Source organism: Camelus ferus, chromosome X, assembly GCF_009834535.1.
Source record: "Camelus ferus isolate YT-003-E chromosome X, BCGSAC_Cfer_1.0, whole genome shotgun sequence".
NCBI classification, from domain to species: Eukaryota; Metazoa; Chordata; class Mammalia; order Artiodactyla; family Camelidae; genus Camelus; species Camelus ferus.
Genome location: NC_045732.1, coordinates 28,994,754 through 29,013,287, shown reverse-complemented (window position 1 = coordinate 29,013,287; position 18,534 = coordinate 28,994,754). Strand labels below are relative to the sequence as shown.

General features: G+C 35.3%; 1 protein-coding gene across 2 annotated transcripts in view; it reads left to right on the top strand.

The window, feature by feature from the left end:
* TAB3 (TGF-beta activated kinase 1 (MAP3K7) binding protein 3) overlaps positions 1-18,534 on the top strand; it is an 80,659-nt gene that overhangs the window by 8,204 nt on the left and 53,921 nt on the right. The window lies entirely within an intron of this gene.

Here is an 18,534-nt window from a genome sequence, read left to right as displayed (position 1 = left end):
TTCCTGTACTTTAACCTGAAGCAATAGACTTCAGACTTTTTTGTTTTCGTATCCCCAGCCATTTTGAAAAAGAAGTACTCCTTCACATTTAAAAAAAAATTTTAATATATGTGCCTAAAGTACACATCAGTAGCGAACAGTTTAGTGAATTTCCATAGACTGAGCACACTTGTGTACCAGCACCCAGATCAAGAAAGTGAACGTTACCAACCACTTAGAAGCCTCTTTGTGTGCCCTTTGGGTCACTTACTACGCTATCCCCCAAGCATTTCTCTGACTTTCGACATCAAAGATTAGCTTTGCCTACTTTTATATTTTATATAAATGGAATCCTATTGTACTCTCTTGTGCAGCATTATGAATATGAGATTTATTTGTATTGTGTATAGTTGACTATTCCTTCTCATTACTGTGTAGTTCATTGTGTGAATATATCACTATATATCGTTCTGCTGTTGATGGGAGTGTGGATAGGTCTCAGTTTTTGGAGAATGTCTTTGTGACCTTAGAGTAGGAAAAGATTTCTTAAACAGGATTTTTTAACAATGATGGATATTTGTTTTAGAGTTCTGACTAGAGAAAGAATGAGAAAATGGTGTGTTTTAATATAGGCATCTATAAACAATTTTTTAAATATTAATATATAGTAAAACCTTTTACTCTGTACATCTCAGGGAAAGTGTCAGTATTTATAACTAGGTCTAGGTGACTGAGGTTTGTGCTTTTATAACTGTTTTGGATGGAATTCCTTCAAAATCATGTCATGTACTTCCTCACCTATTTTGACTTGCTAATTTATAGAAATTCTTTACTGTATGCTAGAAATGAGCCCTTGCTCGTTGCAAGGGTATGCTTTTTCATTTTGATATGAATCTTTTGATAAACCAAAGTTCTTAATTTTAATGTAATCTGATTTATCAGTATTTTCCTTTATGTTTAAACTAGACATCAGGTTTAAAATATCCTTTCCTATCCCAAGGTCTTGAAGGTGTTCCCTCCTTTACTGTTTTGGCTTTCATGTATAGATTTAACGTCTACCTGAAACTGATTTTTGTGCTTCGTGTGAGGAAGAAGGCAATACTATTTTTTCCCTACGTGGATGGCTAATTGTTCTATCACACTGTCTTTTCCCTGCTATTGTCAGGAATCAGATATCCCTATGTCTGTGATTGTGTTTCTTGATTGTTCTGTTCCATTGGTCCTTGCACTGATACCATGCTATCTTCCTTACTATAGCTTTATCATAAGTCTTCATGTTTAGTAGAACAAGTTCTTCCACTCAGTTATCCTTTGAGAGCATCTTGGCTTTTCTTGGCCTTTACACGTTTATATAAATTTTAGTATCATCTCGGCACTTTCCACACATCACACGTACACATACTAACACAACATATCTAGGGATTTTGATTGAATTTGCATAGAATATATAGAGCAATTTAGGAAGAATTGACATCCTTATCATACTTTTTTTTTTTTTTTTACTTTTTTTTATTGTAGTATAGTCAGTTTACAGTGTTGTGTTAATTTCTGGTGTACAGCGTATTGTTTCAGTCATACGTATACATACATATGTTCCTTTTATCTTATTTTCTAATTCATGAACATGATATACCACTTCATTTATTTAGGTCCTCTTTAATTTTTCTCAATAATATGTATAGTTTTTCCCAGAAAGTCATTCATAAATTTTGAGAGTTTCATTCCTAAATACTTGATTTTTTTGATATTGTATATTTTTTTTTAATGAAAAGCATTTATTTTATCTTCAAAGGAGGGGAGGATATAGCTTAGTGGTAGAGTACATGGCTAGCATGCACGAAGTCCTAGGTTCAATCCACAGTACCTCCGTTAAAATAAATAAAAATAAACCTAATTGCCTCACCCCCCTCAAAACTTTTTTTTTTAATTAAAAAAAAATCACGTAGGAAGGGTTTGATTTGCTATCCACTTCTAAGCTAGTGGAGTTACATCCAGCTTGTTTTTTAAAATTGTTTTTTTACTTTCTTTTTTTATTTTTGAATTTTTAAAAATTGAAGCATAGTCGATTTACAATGTTGTGTTAGTTTTGGGTGTACAACATAGTGATTCAGTTACACATACATATATATTCCTTTTCCTATCCTTTTTCATTATAGGCTATTATAAGATATTGAATATAACTTCCTGTGCTGTAAGTAGGACCTTGTGATATTATAAGTTTTTATCGACTTCATTTTGTTTGTTGTTTATAAAAATACAGTTGACTTTTGTATATTGACCTTGTATCTAGCGATTGTACTAAACGTTTATTGCTTTCAATAATTTATCTTTGGAGTGTTTCTGTTTTATCCTGTCAAATTGTTATACTTTTGTTACTGTGCTGGCTCGTACTTAGATTATTATATCGAATAGAAGTGGTAATAGAGGGCACTGTTGTCTTCTTCCCTTTCTCAAAGGGAAAACTTTCAACATTTTTTGATTGAATGTGCTTGCTCTAACTTTTTCCCAGTTGCTCTGATTAAAGAAGTTTCATTCTCTTCTTGGTTTGATAAGAGCTTATATCATGAATGATAATGGATTTTATCAAATGCTTTTCCTACTGGTAATATAATCATATTATTTTGCTCCTTGAATCAAATTATGTTGATTGATTTCCTAATGCTGAATCAACTTTGCATTCCAGGAACAAACTCAGTTTGATCATTATCACATTTTCCTTTTATTTTGCATAAGGATTTCGTATTTTTGTTCTTGAGTGAGACTGGCCTCTAATTTTGTTTTTCTTGTCCAGTTTTGGTGGCCTTGTAAAATGAGTTAAGGAATATACTTGCTCTTTGTCTTTAAAAAAAAACGTTTAAAATTCAATTTATTTAAACTAAAAGGAAAAAATAATTCACTCATTTCTTCTACCTGCACCTCTTGCTTGCAATCACAAATCTGTTCTCTGTATTGTGAGCTTTTTTTTTTGACTCCACATACAAGAGAGACCATGTGATATTTGTCTTTCTCTGCCTGACTTGTTTCACTTAGCATAATGCCTTTGAGGTCCAACCATGTTGTCACAGATGGCAAGATTTCATTCTTTTTTATGGCTGAATAATATTCCATTGTATGGCATGTATATATACACACACACACACACACATATATATATACACACACATATATACACTATAGTTTTCTTTTATCTATTCATCCATTGATGGGCACTTAGATTGTTTCTGTATTTTGGCTATTATGAATAATGCTGTAATGAACATAGGGGTGCATATATCTTTCCATATTAGTGTTTTCATTTCTTTAGGTAAATACCCAGGCATGGAATTGCTGGATTGTATGGTAGTTCCATTTTTAATTTTTTTGAGGAATCTCTATACTGTTTTCCATAGTGGCTGCATCAGTTTACATTACCATCAACTGTACACAGGGGTTCCTTTTTCTCTCCATCCTTACCAACACTTTTTATTTCTTCTCTTTTTGATACTAGCCATTCTGAGGTGTGAGGTTATATCTCATTGTGGTGTGAGGTATGAGGTGATATCTCATTGTGGTTTTAATTTGCATTTTCTTGATGATTAATGATGTTGAGCATCTTTTCATGTACCTTTTGGCCATCTGTATGTTGTCTTTGGGGAAATTTTTAATTTAATCCATTTTTAATCAGTCTTTTTTTTTTTTTTGCTAGTGAGTTCTCTGTATTTTTCACTGTAGTTCTTCATATATATATATTTTTATTGAGTTATAGTCAGTTTACAATGTTGTGTCAATTTCCAGTGTAGTGCACAATTTTTCAGTTATACATGAACATACATATATTCATTGTCACATTCTTTTTTGCTGTGAGCTACCACAAGATCTTATATATAGTTCCCTGTGCTATACAGTATAATCTTGTTTATCTATTCTGCATATGCCTGTCAGTATCTACATATTTTGAACTCCCAGTCTGTCCCTTCCCACCTTCCCCCCTGGCAACCACAAATTTGTATTCTATGAGTCTGTTTCTGTTTTGTATTTATGGTTTTTTTTTTTTTTTAGATTCCACATATGAGCGATCTCATATGGTATTTTTCTTTCTCTTTCTGGCTTACTTCACTTAGAATGACATTCTCCAGGAACATCCATGTTGCTGCAAATGGCGTTTTGTTGTCGTTTTTATGGCTGAATAGTATTCCATTGTATAAATATACCGCCTCTTCTTTATCCAGTCATCTGTTAATGGACATTTAGGCTGTTTCCATGTCTTGGCTATTGTAAATAGTGCTGCTATGAACATTATATTTCATATTAGTTCTTTGTATATTTTGGATTTTAGTCTTTTGTCAGGTATGATTTGCAGATATTTTCTCCCATTCTGTAGATTGCCTTTTCCTTATCTTGATGGTTTCCTTTGCTGTACAGAAGAATTTTGGTTTGATGTAGTCTCACTCGTTTATTTTTGCTTTTGTTGCCTTTTGTTTTGGTGTCAGATGCCAAAAAATGATCACTAAGACCTATGTCATGGAGCTTACCACCTGTGTTTTCTTCTAGGAGTTTTATGGTTTCAAACTGGTCATATATTCAAGTCTTTAATGCATTTTGAGTTGATTTTTTGTGTGTATGGTATAAGATAGTGCTCCAGTTTATTCTTTTGCATGTGGCTGTCCAGTTTTCCCAACACCATTTAATGAAGAGACTGTCCTTTCCCATTGTATACTTTTGGTTCCTTTGTCATAAATTAGTTGACCATATATGTATGGTTTTATTTATGGACTCTATATTCTGTTCCATTGATCTATGTGTCTGTTTTTATGCCAGTACCACACTGTTTTGATTGCTATCGCTTTTCAATATATTGAAATCCAAAGCATGGTGCCCCCAGCTTTGTTCTTCATTCTCAGAATTTCTTTGGCTATTAGTGGTCTTTTGTGATTCCATACAAATTTTAGGATTGTTTGTTACCTTTTTGTGGAAAATACCATTACCATTGGAATTTTGATAGGGATTGCATTGAATCTGGAGATTGCTTTGGGTAGTATGGACATTTTAACAATATTAGGTCTTCCAGTCCATGAATGTGGAATGTCTATTTATTTCTGTCTTCAGTTTCTTTTATCAGTATCTTGTGGTTTTCAAGATCTTTCATCTCCTTGATTGAATTTATTTCTATGTATTTTACTTTTCATGCAATTGTAAATAGGATTATTATCTTAATTTCTCTTTCTCATAATTTGACATTAGTGTAAAGAAACAGATTTTTGTGTATTGATTCATATCCTGCAACTTTATTGAATTTGTTTATTACTTCTAACAGATTTTTGATGGAGTCTTTAAAGTTTTCTGTATATAATATGTCATCAGCAAGTATTGATAGTTTTACTTCTTTTCAAATTTGGATGCCTTTTATTTCTTTTTCTTGCCTAATTACTCTGGCTAAGACTTCCAATGCTATGCTGAATAAAGATGATGAGCATGGACATCCTTGTCTTTTTCTTGATCTTAGAGGAGAAGCTTTAAGGTTTTCACTCTTCAATATGATGTTAGCTGTGGGCTTGTTGGATATGTCCTTTTATTATGTTTAGGTCCATTTCTGTTTCATTGAGTTTTTATCATAAATGAATGTTGGATTTTGTCACATGCTTTTTCTGCATCCCTTGAGATGATCATATGATTTTTATCCTTCATTTTGTTTATGTAGTATATCACGTTGATTCATTTGCAGGTGTTGCACCATTCTTGCATCCCTGAAATAAATCCATTTGGTTATAGTGTATGATCCTTTTAATATATTGTTGAATTTGGTTTGCTAACATTTTATTGAGGATTTTTGCATCTATGTTCATCAAGCATATTGGTCTGTAATTTTCTTTTCTTGTGGTATCCTAGTCTAGTTTTGTTATCAACCTAATGCTGGCCTTGGAAAATGAGTTTGGAAGTGTTCTCTCTCTCCTCTTCTATTTTTTGGAAGGCTTTGAGAAAGATTCATATTAATTCTTCCTTGACTGTTTGCTAGAATTCACCAATGAAGCTGTCTGGACCAGGACTCTTGTTTGTTGGGAGATTTTTGGTCACTGATTCAGTCTCCCCTTTTTTGGTGGGGGGTGGTGATTAGATTTATTTATTTAGTCTTTATTTTTTAAATGGAGGTACTGGGGATTCAACCCAGGACCTTGTGCATACTAGGCACGCACTCTACCACTGAGCTATGCCTCCCCCCATTTAATCTCCTTAATAGTAATTGGTCTACCCATATTTTCTATTTCTTCATAATTCAGTCTTGGAAGGTTGTATGTTTATAGGAATTTATCTGTTTCTTCTAGGTTTTCCAATTTGTTGGCATATAATTTTTCATTGTAGTCTCTTGTGATCCTTTGTATTCCTGTGGTATCACATGTAAATATTAGTCAATTTTGTTTACTTTTTCAAAGAGCTAGCTCTTAGTTTCATTGATCTTTTCTGTGGCCTTTTGGTCTCTGTTTCATTTATTTCCACTCTGATCTTTGTTATTTCCTGCATTCTACTAACTTTGGGTTTCATTTGTTCTTTTTTCTAGTTCCTTGAACTGTTATGTTTCATTGTTTATTTGTGATGTTTCTTGTTTCTTGAGGTAAGCATTTTTTGCTGTGAACTTCACTCTTAGAACTGCTTTTGGTGTGTGTCATAATTTTTGGCATGTTGTATTTTCATTTTCATTTGTCTCAAGGTATTTTTTTGACTTCTCTGTTGACCTGTTAGTTGTTTAGTAGCATGTTGTTTAATCTCCACATACTTGAATTTTCTAATTTTATGCCATTGTCAGAAAAGATGCTTGATTTCTTCTTACAACTGTTTGTGATTGCATAGGTCTGATGGGGAGGGAAGGGTCTAGGGGAAAACGGGAAGTGACTGCTAATCAGTGCAGCATTTCTTTCTGTTCTGAAAATGATTATAGTGATGGTTGTACAACCCTGTGAATGTGCTAGAAAAACACTGATTTGTACACTTTAAATGGGTGAATTAAATAAGTATATGTAAAAACTGTTAAAAAAAAAAAAGAATGGAGGAAACTTCATTAAGGAATCTTAATGAAGATAATATGTAGACAATAAACAGTAAAAGAGCATAACTGTAATGCCAATACATTTGAAAATTCAGATGAAATGGACAAATTTTTTAAAAATTGTAACTTACCAAACAGTTGTAAGAAGAAATCAAGCATCTTTTCCAACATATATACTCCCCTACCCTCAACATCACTCATCAGTATGGCATATTTGGTACAATTGATGAAACAACATGGACACATTATTATCAACCAAAGTCCATAGTTTACATTAGTGTTTACTCTTGATGTTGTACATTCTATGGGTTTTGACAAGTGCATAATGACATATAGCCACCACTATGGTATCATACAGAATAATTTCATTGCCCTAAAAATCCCTTGTGCTCCATCTTTTAATTCCTCCCTCCCTCCCTGTCCCCAAACCTCTGGGAACCATGATCTTTTTATTGTTTCTGTAGCTTTACCTTTTCCAGAATGTCATTTGGTTGGAATCGTACAGTTTGTAACCTTTTCAGACTGGCTTCTTTAATTTAGTAATATGTCTTTTAAGTTTCTTCTATGTCTTTCATGGCTTGATAGATCTTTTTTTTTTTTTTACTACACATATATTTTTTAATTTACATATATATACTGTTCATTTTTTCTAAGAATGTTTAGAGCTTTAGCTTTTTAAACTTACATAGTTATTAAAGGAATAATGCCAACCATAAAATAAGAATTAAGTCAAAAAGATACATACACCTTGCTATTAAGAGCAACATTATTTATAATTGCCAAGATGTGGAAGCATCCTAAGTGCACACCAATAGTTGAATAGACAATGGAGATGTTCTATACACACACACACACACACACCTTGGCCATCATTACTTTAAACTCTTTCTCAAATAAATTACCTGTCTCCTTATCACTTATTTCTTCTTCTGGGATTTTATCTAGGTGTGTATGTATGTATATATATACATATATATATATACATATGTATGTATATATATGTATATATACCTAGAAATAAACTTAACCAAGGAGGTTACCTGTACTCTGAAATATATATATACACACACACACACACATATATAATGGAATACAACTCACCCATAAAAAAGGATATTTTTGCCGTTTGTGGCCCTTCATTCACTTTTTTTTCCACTTCAAAAACCACAATTTTATAACTGGCAGAGACATTTCCATTACACCAAGAACAACAAAATACCTAGAAATAAACTTAACCAAGGAGGTTACCTATACTCTGAAAACCAAAATGACACAAAGAAATGGAGAGATTTCTTGTGCTCTTGGATTGGAAGAATCAACACTATCAAAATGGCCACACTGCCCAAAGCAATCCACAGATCCAGTGCAACCCCCATGAAAATACTCATGACGTTCCTCACAGAACTAGAACAAACAATTCCAGAATTTATAAGGAGCCACAAAAGACCCTGAACAGCCTAAGCAATCTTTTGTAGGTCTCTTTTCTTGCTTCTCTTTCTTCTTTTTGTTCTCTTCTCTTACGGTTTGATGACTAGAGAAGGTCTTTTAACATTTGTTGTAAAGCTGGTTTGGTGGTGCTGAAATTTTTTAGCTTTTGTTTATCTGTGAAGCTTTTGATTTCTCCATCAAGTCTGAACGAGAGCCTTGCTGGATAGAGTATTCTTGTTTGTAAGTTTCCCCCTTGCATCACTTTAAATATATCATGCTACTCCCTTCTGGCCTGTAGAGTTTCTGCCGAAAAATCAGCTGATAACCTTATGGGAGTTCTCCTGTAAATTATTTGTTGCTTTTCTCTTGCTAATTTTAATATTTTCTCCTTATCCTTAATTGTTGTCAATTTGATGACTATGTGCCTTTTTGTGTTCCTCTTTGAGTTAATTCTGTGTGGTACTCTTTGCACTCCCAGGACTTGGGTGACTGTTTCCTTTCCGAAGTTGGGGAAGTTTTCGGCTGTTATCTCTCCAGAAATTTTCTCAGGTCATTTCTCTCTGTCTTCTCTTTCTGGTACCCCTATAATGCGAATATTAGAGCACTTCATGTTGTCCCAGAGTTCTCTTAAAACTATCCTCATTCCTTTTTATTCTTTTTTCTGTTCTGAAGTAGTGATTCCCACTAATCTGTCTTCTAGCTTACTGATCTGTTCTTCTGCCTCATTTAGTCTATTCTTGGTTCCTTCTAGTGTGTTGTTCATTTCAGTGATTTTATTCTTCAACTCTGTTTGGGTATTCTTTATATTTTCCAACTCTTTGCCAAGAAACTCACTCTGCATCTATATTCCTCTTGAGTTCTCTGAACATCTTGGCCATCATTACTTTAAACTCTTTCTCAGATAAATTACCTATCTCCTCATCACTTATTTCTTCTGGGATTTTATCTTATGCCTTGGCCTGGGAGATGTTCCTTTGCCGCCTCATATTGTCTTTCTATGTGTTTGTGTATTCCTTCCACAGGCTTTGGGATTACTGTTTTCTTATTTCTGGTATCTGCCCCTGGTGGATGAGGCTGGACTAGAGGCTTATGCAGGTTTCCTGGCAGGAGGAGCCAGTGCCTTCCCACTGCTGGGTGAAGCTTGGTCCTGGACCTCTGGTGGGTAGGGCTGTGTCCAGAGGCCTTTGTGGCTTAGGAGGTCTGATGATGGGTGGGGCTATGTTCCCACCTTGTCTGTTGCTTGGCCTGAGGCTTCCCTACAGGCTGTTGGGTGGGGCTAGGTCTTGGTGCTAATGATCCAATCAAGATGTCAGCCTCTGGAAAGCTCATATAGATTAACACTCACAGAATGTCTGCCATGAGCTTTTATGTTCCCTGACTGAGTGCAGCCATCCCCCACGTCCCCAGAAAACCCTCCAAATCCAGTAGTCAGGTCTGGCCCAGGTTCCTATGGAATCACTGCCTCTGCCCTTGGACCTGATGCATGTGAGTTTCTGTGTATGCTTCTCAAGCAAATGGAGTCTCTGTTCCCCTAGTCACGTGAGGCTCCCAGAACCAAGCCCCCCTAGCCTTCAAAACCAGATGTCCTGGGGTCCCCTTCTCTTCCCAGTGCCCGGACCCAACCTGGGAAGTCTGACATGGGGCTTAGAGCTCTCACTCCTGTGGGAGGGCCTCTGTGACTTAACAGATCTTCAGCTTGTGGGTCATCCACCCAGGGGGTATGGGGCCCAATTATATCACGAGCACGCCCCTCCTACCATCCTGCTGTGGTTCTCTCTTTATGTTTCCAGTTGCAGAAGATCTTTTTTGCTAGGTTCCAGTCTTTTTTCAGTGGTTGTTTAGCATTCAGTTGTGGTTTTGTTGTAGTTGCAAGGAGAGGCAAATTCGAGGTCCTACCACTCCACCATCTTGATCATAACTCCACCCATGTGTGTAAATTTTTAATCCAGTCTGATAATCTTTCTCTGTTTTGGAACATTTAATTCATTTATATTTAATGTAATTACTGACATTTTGAGATTACATAAGCATCACATTTTTGTCCCATCTGTTCTGTATTCCTTTTTCTCTTCCTTTCATTTGATTATTTTTTATGTCAGCTTTACTTTATTGGTTCAGATATCACATATTCATTTCAATTATTTTCATGATTACCCTAGCACTTACAGCATGCATACTTTACTTAATCAAATTCTCATGTTAATTGATAATTTTATCTTCCTTGGGGTTGAAGCAAGAACATTAAAACACTTGTGTTCCATTCACCCATCTCCAGGCATACAGGCTCTTGTTGTGTAAGTTAATATTCTGTATGTATGTTTTTCTACAAAAAGCTGTACATATTTAATGTGTGTAACTTGATGAGTTTGGAGATAAGTTTCCGTACATATTTTAAATCCCACAAGACATTTTATACAATCAGTGTTTTAGATTTTTCACATGCTTACTTAAGCTTTCATGGTTCTTTATTTATTTCTGCATCTGTGACCTTCCATTTTAGGTCAGTTTTCTTTATCATTTTTTAGTGGGGTTCTGCTCGATGTGAACTCTGCTTTTATTTGAGAATAAATTTCACTTTCATTCTTGATGGATATTTTTTCTGCAGTGGAATACTAGGTTGGCAGTTGTTTTTCTTTCTGCTTCTTAGGAATTCATTACATAATTTTTTAGCTTTCACTTTTGTTGTTGAGAATTAAGCTATCTGTGTAACTGTTGCTTCTTTGAAAGTAATCTTTTTCCTCAGAATGCTTTTAAGTTTTTCTTTGTTGATTTTTAGCTAGGAATTCATGAAAGTTCTTGAATTTGTGGCTTGACATCTTTGATCATTTTTGGAAATTTTCAACCATTCAAATATTGCTTCTGCCCCATACTGTCTCTATTTTCCTTCTGGAATTCCAATTAAGTATGTTGGATGTTAGACCTTCTTACTGTATTCTCATGTTTCTTACCTTCTGTTCATTCTGGGCTTTTCTCCCCCTGACCTGTCTCTGATTCACTGTCTAAACTGTGTCCATTGGCTTTTAAAGCTGTTCATTGAATTATTTCAGTTTTTATAATTTCAGTAACAGAATTACTCTTTGCTTCTTTTAAAAATCTGGTATATCACCTTTTTATGGCTTCTAGTTTATTGCCAAGATTCTTAAGTTTGGTTTCCATCTCCTTGAACATAGTAAGCATAATTTAAAATCTGTTGGATAATTCCAGTATTTAAAGTCTCTGAGAGTCTCTTTTTATTGTTTGTTTGTATGGCTTTCGATCTTCTCTTGTCTTCCCATGTGTGTGGTTGTCTTTAATTGTATGCTGGGTGTTGGAGTTGAAAAAATAACTTGAGAAATTATTTGAGACGGGGATGATATCTTCCAGGAAGGATTTTTTTCATTGGGTGGTATCTTCCTGAGGGAATCTAGGATTACCTAGACTAATCTCAGCTTTCAAGATTTTTCTGGGCCAACCAGATGACTCAAGGCCAAATCGCATTCAGTGTATGGACTGTTTACTTTCTGGCTCATTCATATTTCTGAGGTGCAGCCTTTCAGGTTCCTAACCTGAAGATGGGAAATAGGATTTTCCTTTCGCCCCTCTGGGCCTACCTAGGTGTCAAATACAGTTTAACTTCTAGTTTCTTCTGTGTTGCTGGGCTCACCTCTCTGAATTCTGGTCTTTTAGTGGATGTGAAAGCACTATCTTGTTGGCTCTTTGATCTTTAAGGAAGTCGTTTCTTATATTTTGTCTAGCTCTATTACTTCTCTTTAGTGGGAAGGTTGGGTCAGATTACCTAATGTGCCATAACCAAGAGAAGTCCTCCTGCTGGCTCTTTATAGTAGAACATGATTTTGTCATGTTTTCCAGGACTTCAGACTCAGCACCTAGTTCTCTTTAAGTTTTGTTTTATATAGCTGTACTCACTTGGATAATTTTGTACATATTTAGTATAAGGTTACTTTCTGTTTGTATGTGTGTAATTATAAATAGTTACCTGAATACTCAGCAGGATTTTAGTTTCTTTAGCCTTGGGCAGTTTCTAGCCCTTGACAATTGACAGATTTATTGTATTTAAGTTTCATCTAAAAATAGTCTCTGGAATGACTCTGAGAACATGAAATCCCTCTTAATTGCTTTTGAAATTGGGATGTACAATATCAACTAAGTTTCTTTTTCTCTCATAGAAAAGAAAAGAATGGTTTCCTAGTTATACTATAACCATCATGACTTCTGTCTTATGTACCTATTTGTAGATATAATATATATCTGTCCTTATGAAATAGAAAAAAAAAAAAAGAGGCTGTTCTGCTGAGATTCCTATTTGCTGCCATGTGAGAGCTCCAAAACAACCTCTTGAGTGAATATGGTGCTTTACAAATTACATTTTCCTTCTGTGTAAATTAAATCTCACAACAGCCTTGTGAGATGTGGTATTAAGCAAAGGAGTTGGAAACAGGCCTAAGAGACATTAAGAAACTTGTCTTTGGCCCCACACCTGGCGAATGGTATATGTTCTTTGTCTATGACTGTTACAGTGTTTTATGTCAGCTGTTGTGGCCTGTTAACGCTTGTCTGTAGACAGACACTCACTGACTTCCCAGTCTTGTCATGTTATGTTTTCTTCTTTCTGTACACCATACAATATAATGACCTCATGACTCATATCCTAAAGATTGAGACAATTGGGAAATGACTCCTTCATATCCAATCCTCACTGCCCCTCACCCCACCCCATTTCTAGAACGTGGTCACACCAGCTTTGGAATTTGCCAACTCCTCTGCCCTGTTGGAGAGCTTGCTTTGTCACTAATTCTTTCTCACCCCACATGTACAGTTAATCCCTTTCCCTCTCTTTAGACATGCCTCAGTTTCTCTAATTCTGAAAAAGATGCCTCTTTTCTTTCCAGTGCATTTGATATTTTTCTTGTTACTCTTCACGGTTAAACTCAAACTATCTTACTCCCTTAACTGGGTATCTTCCGTAAGCCTTCCTTTCTTGCTTCTCTAATCACTCTTGGTAAGATCCCAGCCAAAATCTTGTTTGCTCTGATCCTTTGAATCTTAGGGAGAGCAAAAAGCTTTTATGCCTTAGACCCCTTTCCCAGCAGTAGAGTCACTGCTCTTGTATGTTTGGTGGTTCTTCTGCTTCTGAATGGTGCTCACATCTCTTCAACATCCTTGTAATGATAACCTTAAACAGTCATCTTACATTAGGACTGTGAATGTCAAATGCCCTTGTTTCCTTGGAGCGTATTTAGTTACATGGTGTTCAGTTACTACATGTTTAAGGGTATGAGTATGCTGCTGCCTCAAATTTAGTAATACTCCATTTTATCTTGAGAAGTAGTGTGTGTATGTTTTAAATTAATATTAATTGATGTTTAAATATAATGGTTTTGGCTCTTAAGGGTTTTATCTCTGGACTGCCTTAAGAACCCTCTTAGTAGTTTTATATCTTCAGCTTTTTCTGTGGGCTCTGTACAAAATAATGAAAATCATCAGCTTTTAAGTATTATTTTGAATATATTGTTTTTTTCTCCTTAAAGGAGAAATGTAGTGACTCTGATTTTTTCATTTTTAACTTTTTTATTTGTGTACATTTCCAAATAAACAACACAATAACAGACAAAATAAATACAAAACACAAAAAGTTCAGTGAACCTCTTTGCTGCAGTCATCAACATTTCACCATACTCGTTTCACTGTGAAGACTTACTTCATCCCTAAATAACATGTATCTAAAACAACACATTTTCTTAGATAAGCACGTGTTGTCATATACAACACACCTGATAATGGTTCTGTAATTGCATATATAATACTTAGTCCATGTTCAAGTTTCTCCAGTTGTCTAAAAATTCTTTTTTTTTGTAGTCAGTTTGATTCATGAGAGGGTTCAGGTGGTGATAGCCTGATCCCATCATGAAGCCCCACTTTTCACCTAATGCTTTTACCATTCATTGATTACCATTTCATGGATTATTTAAATAAAAGTTGCAAAATTATGATATAATTAAGTCACTTCTGCTATTACTAGCTGAAAATTTTCTCTCTGGAAGAACTTTTTCCTCATTCACTAAAGAAAGCCAGTTGATTAACCTGTAGTATCTAGTCAATTCATGAGTTGTTAATATCCTCTGTTGGGGAACAGAAGACTGCTTTTTTTTTTTTTAGCTGAAACTATTTTATTTCATGAATTCTTATAATAAAGTACTTTTCTTCCTTCTTGATGAAGTTAAACTTATTGTTGAATGGTATATTAGTGATTTTGTGGGTAGGGTTATGGGGAGTGCCTCCCAATCCTGAGTGAGCAGTTCTGATTCTCTTGAGAAGGTGTAGCTGCGGGGAGTCAGGGGGAAAAAGGAAAAAAACATACTCCCTTCACTGTTGGGCCTTGCACTGAGAGTGTGATGTGTACTTGGAGTGTGGAAATTTAAACATTCTTGTACTTTACCAGAGAATAAATGAGACTCAGCATAGAGTCATTTAAATTTATAGACCTGTGGCCCTTAAGGGGCCTTAGCACAGTTTTGTAGTCAAACCCATTAAAATGTAATGACTAGTATATCAAGGGGAACTGTAGGGACCCCTGATGTTTTGCCAGGGATGCAGCTAAGGTTTTTATGCTAGCTTTCTCTGAAGCCAAATCCTCAGAGAAGCTTTGGCAATCCCCTCTGCTGTTGGCTAGCTCTGCCTTAGGCACTAGAGGTGACTTACTGGGAAAAAGTACAGGGAAGTTCAAGCAGTCACATGAGCTTTTTGTTAGTATCAATCAAATATAAACTTCATTTACTGAAATTTCTGGTAGTAAAGGTGTGCAAATGGCTGTTTTCTTTTTCATGATCTTTTATTTATACACTGTCACTTGCTCACATGGTCTTCCTTAAACATTTCACAGTTTGAATCTTACCTCTTTGGTCTTTCATTTATTTAGGATAGTGTCTTCAGCGTTCTCTTCAAGTTTTTTTTTTACTGTGAATTATTGCGTATCAAACTGGACAAGGTATTAGTTGAAGTTTCACCAGTTGAAACACTGGAGGTAAGGAGTGTTTAGCTGTGTGTCTGTGTATTCTTGCAAAAAGTGAAACATTTTCTTGAAAACAAATCTGTATTGCTATTTAACATGTTGTTTAACCCACCCCCTCACCCCTATCCCTTTTGTGCATTTAAGAGCAAGGATGAAAAAAATAAAAGATAGATGTCCAGGTTGTTTCATATGTTTAAATTTAGGCTCTAAATCAGGACTCCAAGTAAATTCTTTGTATAATTCATTTACTATTAGAAACCTCACCAGCAAATGAAAGGGTGACTTCGCAGTTGATTTTGAATAAAATCAGGTCCCAGACACAGTGGTTGGAGTTGGTGGAGTTTGAAAGACCTGCCCCAAGGAGTAACTGAGTGTGCATGCATATGCTGATTTTCCAACTTCCTAGTTTTTATCGTAATAAAATACTTCTTAGTTTCAGATACATGTTCAATAAATGAGTTGTATTGGTGATATGTCTAGTATTATAAACAAATAAGGGTATAATTTTTTTCATGGTATTGGAGTATAATTTCATTGGTAGATCTGATCAGGAAAGACTGTATAGCAGTCTCAGCTTTGATTTCTAGATAGCTTATCTTTCCACCTTATAGTAATGTTCCCATTCTTGTTAACATCTGTTTCTTAGTGTAATAACATATGTGGGTGTGTGTTGTGAATTAAATACTAAACGAGATGTTATGAGGCCTGTTTTATAGTCTTGGCTTTCTAGCAAGTTTTTAAATCTCTCTAGCCTTCAGTTTCTTCTTCTATAAAACAAGGAGATTGTACTGAGGTTGGATTCAAGGTTTCTTAACCTTGGCACTATTGACGTTTTGGTCTGGATGATTCTTTGCTGTCAGGGGCTGTCCTGTGCACTGTAGGATGCTTAGCAGTATCCCTGACCTCTGTCATCCAATTGTCAGTAGCACCTCTCCTCAGTATGACAACCAGAAATATCTCTAGTCATTGCCACATGTGCCTTGTGGGGCAAAATCGCCCAGTTGAGAACCATTACATTAGATTATGTGCAGAGTTCCTCCCAACTTTATAATTCTATTGTTCTTGTTTTAAAAAATCCAGTTCTTTGCAACCCAGCTTAAATGTCATCTCTTCCGTGAAGCTTTCCCCGTTTTTTTTTTTTTTGGCCCTACTTAAATATTTCTTTTTTATGACAACTTATAGGACTTACATGTTAAGTCTGTTATAACTCTCAGTGGGTTTCTCTCTCTTTGAGGACATGAGCTTGCTATATCTCCAAGCCAAGTGCTCAGATTTTATTAAATGAACAATGGACTCAGGAGTATTGAAGGTTAGACATTTTAAAATAAATGATTATAAATGGCATTTTTGTTAATCTTTTAAACCCTTCCAGTAGGAAATTCCCACAGTTTGTGATCTTGAATTTCTGGGTTAAGGACACTGATGATTCTTCCTTCCTTCCTTCCTTCCTTCCTTCCTTCCTTCCTTCCTTCCTTCCTTCCTTCCTTCTCCGTCGTCGTCGTCGTCGTCGTCGTCTTCTTCTTCTTCTCCTCCTCCTCCTCCTCCTCCTCCTTCTTCTTTTCTTCCTTCTTCCTCTTCTCTTCCTTCTTCCTTCTTCCTTCTTCCTTCTTCCTTCTTCCTTCTTCCTTCTTCCTTCTTCCTTCTCCTCCTCCCCCTCCCCCCCTTCAGCTTTTAGAAGGCGGGAGCCTCCAATAGTATGTGAGGGAGCTACACAAAATACACTGAGGCTGCATTTGAGAAAAAAAGTCACACAAAAATTCATAACAGTTATTTCAGCTTTCATATCCAGACGTTTCTCTGATAACTTCACTTTATTCATTAGAAAGCTGTTGTCTATTGAGATAACAGTGAAAAGGAAAGGTAGTAAATATTTTTCTTATATAACCTAGAATATCTCACTATTCTAAGTCAGTATTTCTCAAAGCATTCCATAGTAAGAAATACATTTTAATCATGATCTAGTACACACTTCGAGCAAGTATTTTGATTCAGTACTTACAATACTGTGTGAAGCACTGTTATTTTCTACTATGTTTTTTTTCTTAAATACTTGTCATCATCCAGTAAATGTATTATATAGTTTACTAATAGGTCACAACCCACCATTTGAAAAACACTGTTCTAAGGAGTCTCTTTAAGTAATAAAATGTCAAGATCTACCTCTGACATATGTTGCCTATAGGTTGTCCTGTCTGTCTTTTTAGATAGTGTTATTTAAGAATTGACTGGGGAGAAAACTGTTCTGATTCAAGCTGATGGGGAGAAGGTTAACATGAATATGGGGTGAATTTTGCATTGTCATATCAGGTTGGAAAAAGCTGTTTCACATGGTAGAAAACAGCAGTCATATAGGTGTAAGTACTTCTTGCTCATACTTGAAGTTCATTTTTTGGGTACTGTTTAAGATAAAGTAACTCAGAAATTAAGATATAAGAAAAAATATGGTGAAGCACTAAAAAATATACATTATATTATAAACAGTTACGTTATTTTAGTTCTACTGTGGTTGTAAAATGAGTTTGAGTCGGGAAATTAAGTAGAAACTTGTATGCATGATTGTTCTTTTATAAGCCAGTGTTTGCCTAAAGTGATAAAGTTAACATTGAATTACTAGGTTTTTTAAGAATGAAAAGTTTCTCAGTGATGGAGAGAGAGAATGCTCATCTTTCAAAATAAGCCAATAAGGCTATACTATTCAATACGTAAATTGTTCTTCCTTGGAACAGAAATAGTTTATATAGCAGCATTTCTTTCAAAAGTTATACACTATTTTGGCTACACAATTGAAAATTTTATATGTGCTTGGTAGGCCTGGGCTTCATCGTTTTTTCTCCAAATAGGGTGGGGCTCAGAATGGTAAGTCACAACCAGGTGTGCTACAGAAGCCTTAAGAAAGCAGGCAATGGACTATCTTTTTATCTTTGTGAACTGCTGCTCTCTTCTGTGGGATAACGTTGAATTTAATTGCTGTAGAAGACATTTGTGACCTGACGGAAAAGAAGAAGATTCTGCTAGTGGTGATACTTGGAAAAGAACCACCTGCCCTAGAAGTGTGATCTAGCATCCTGCCTGCTGTTACTTTAAGGCACCAGAAGTCTAT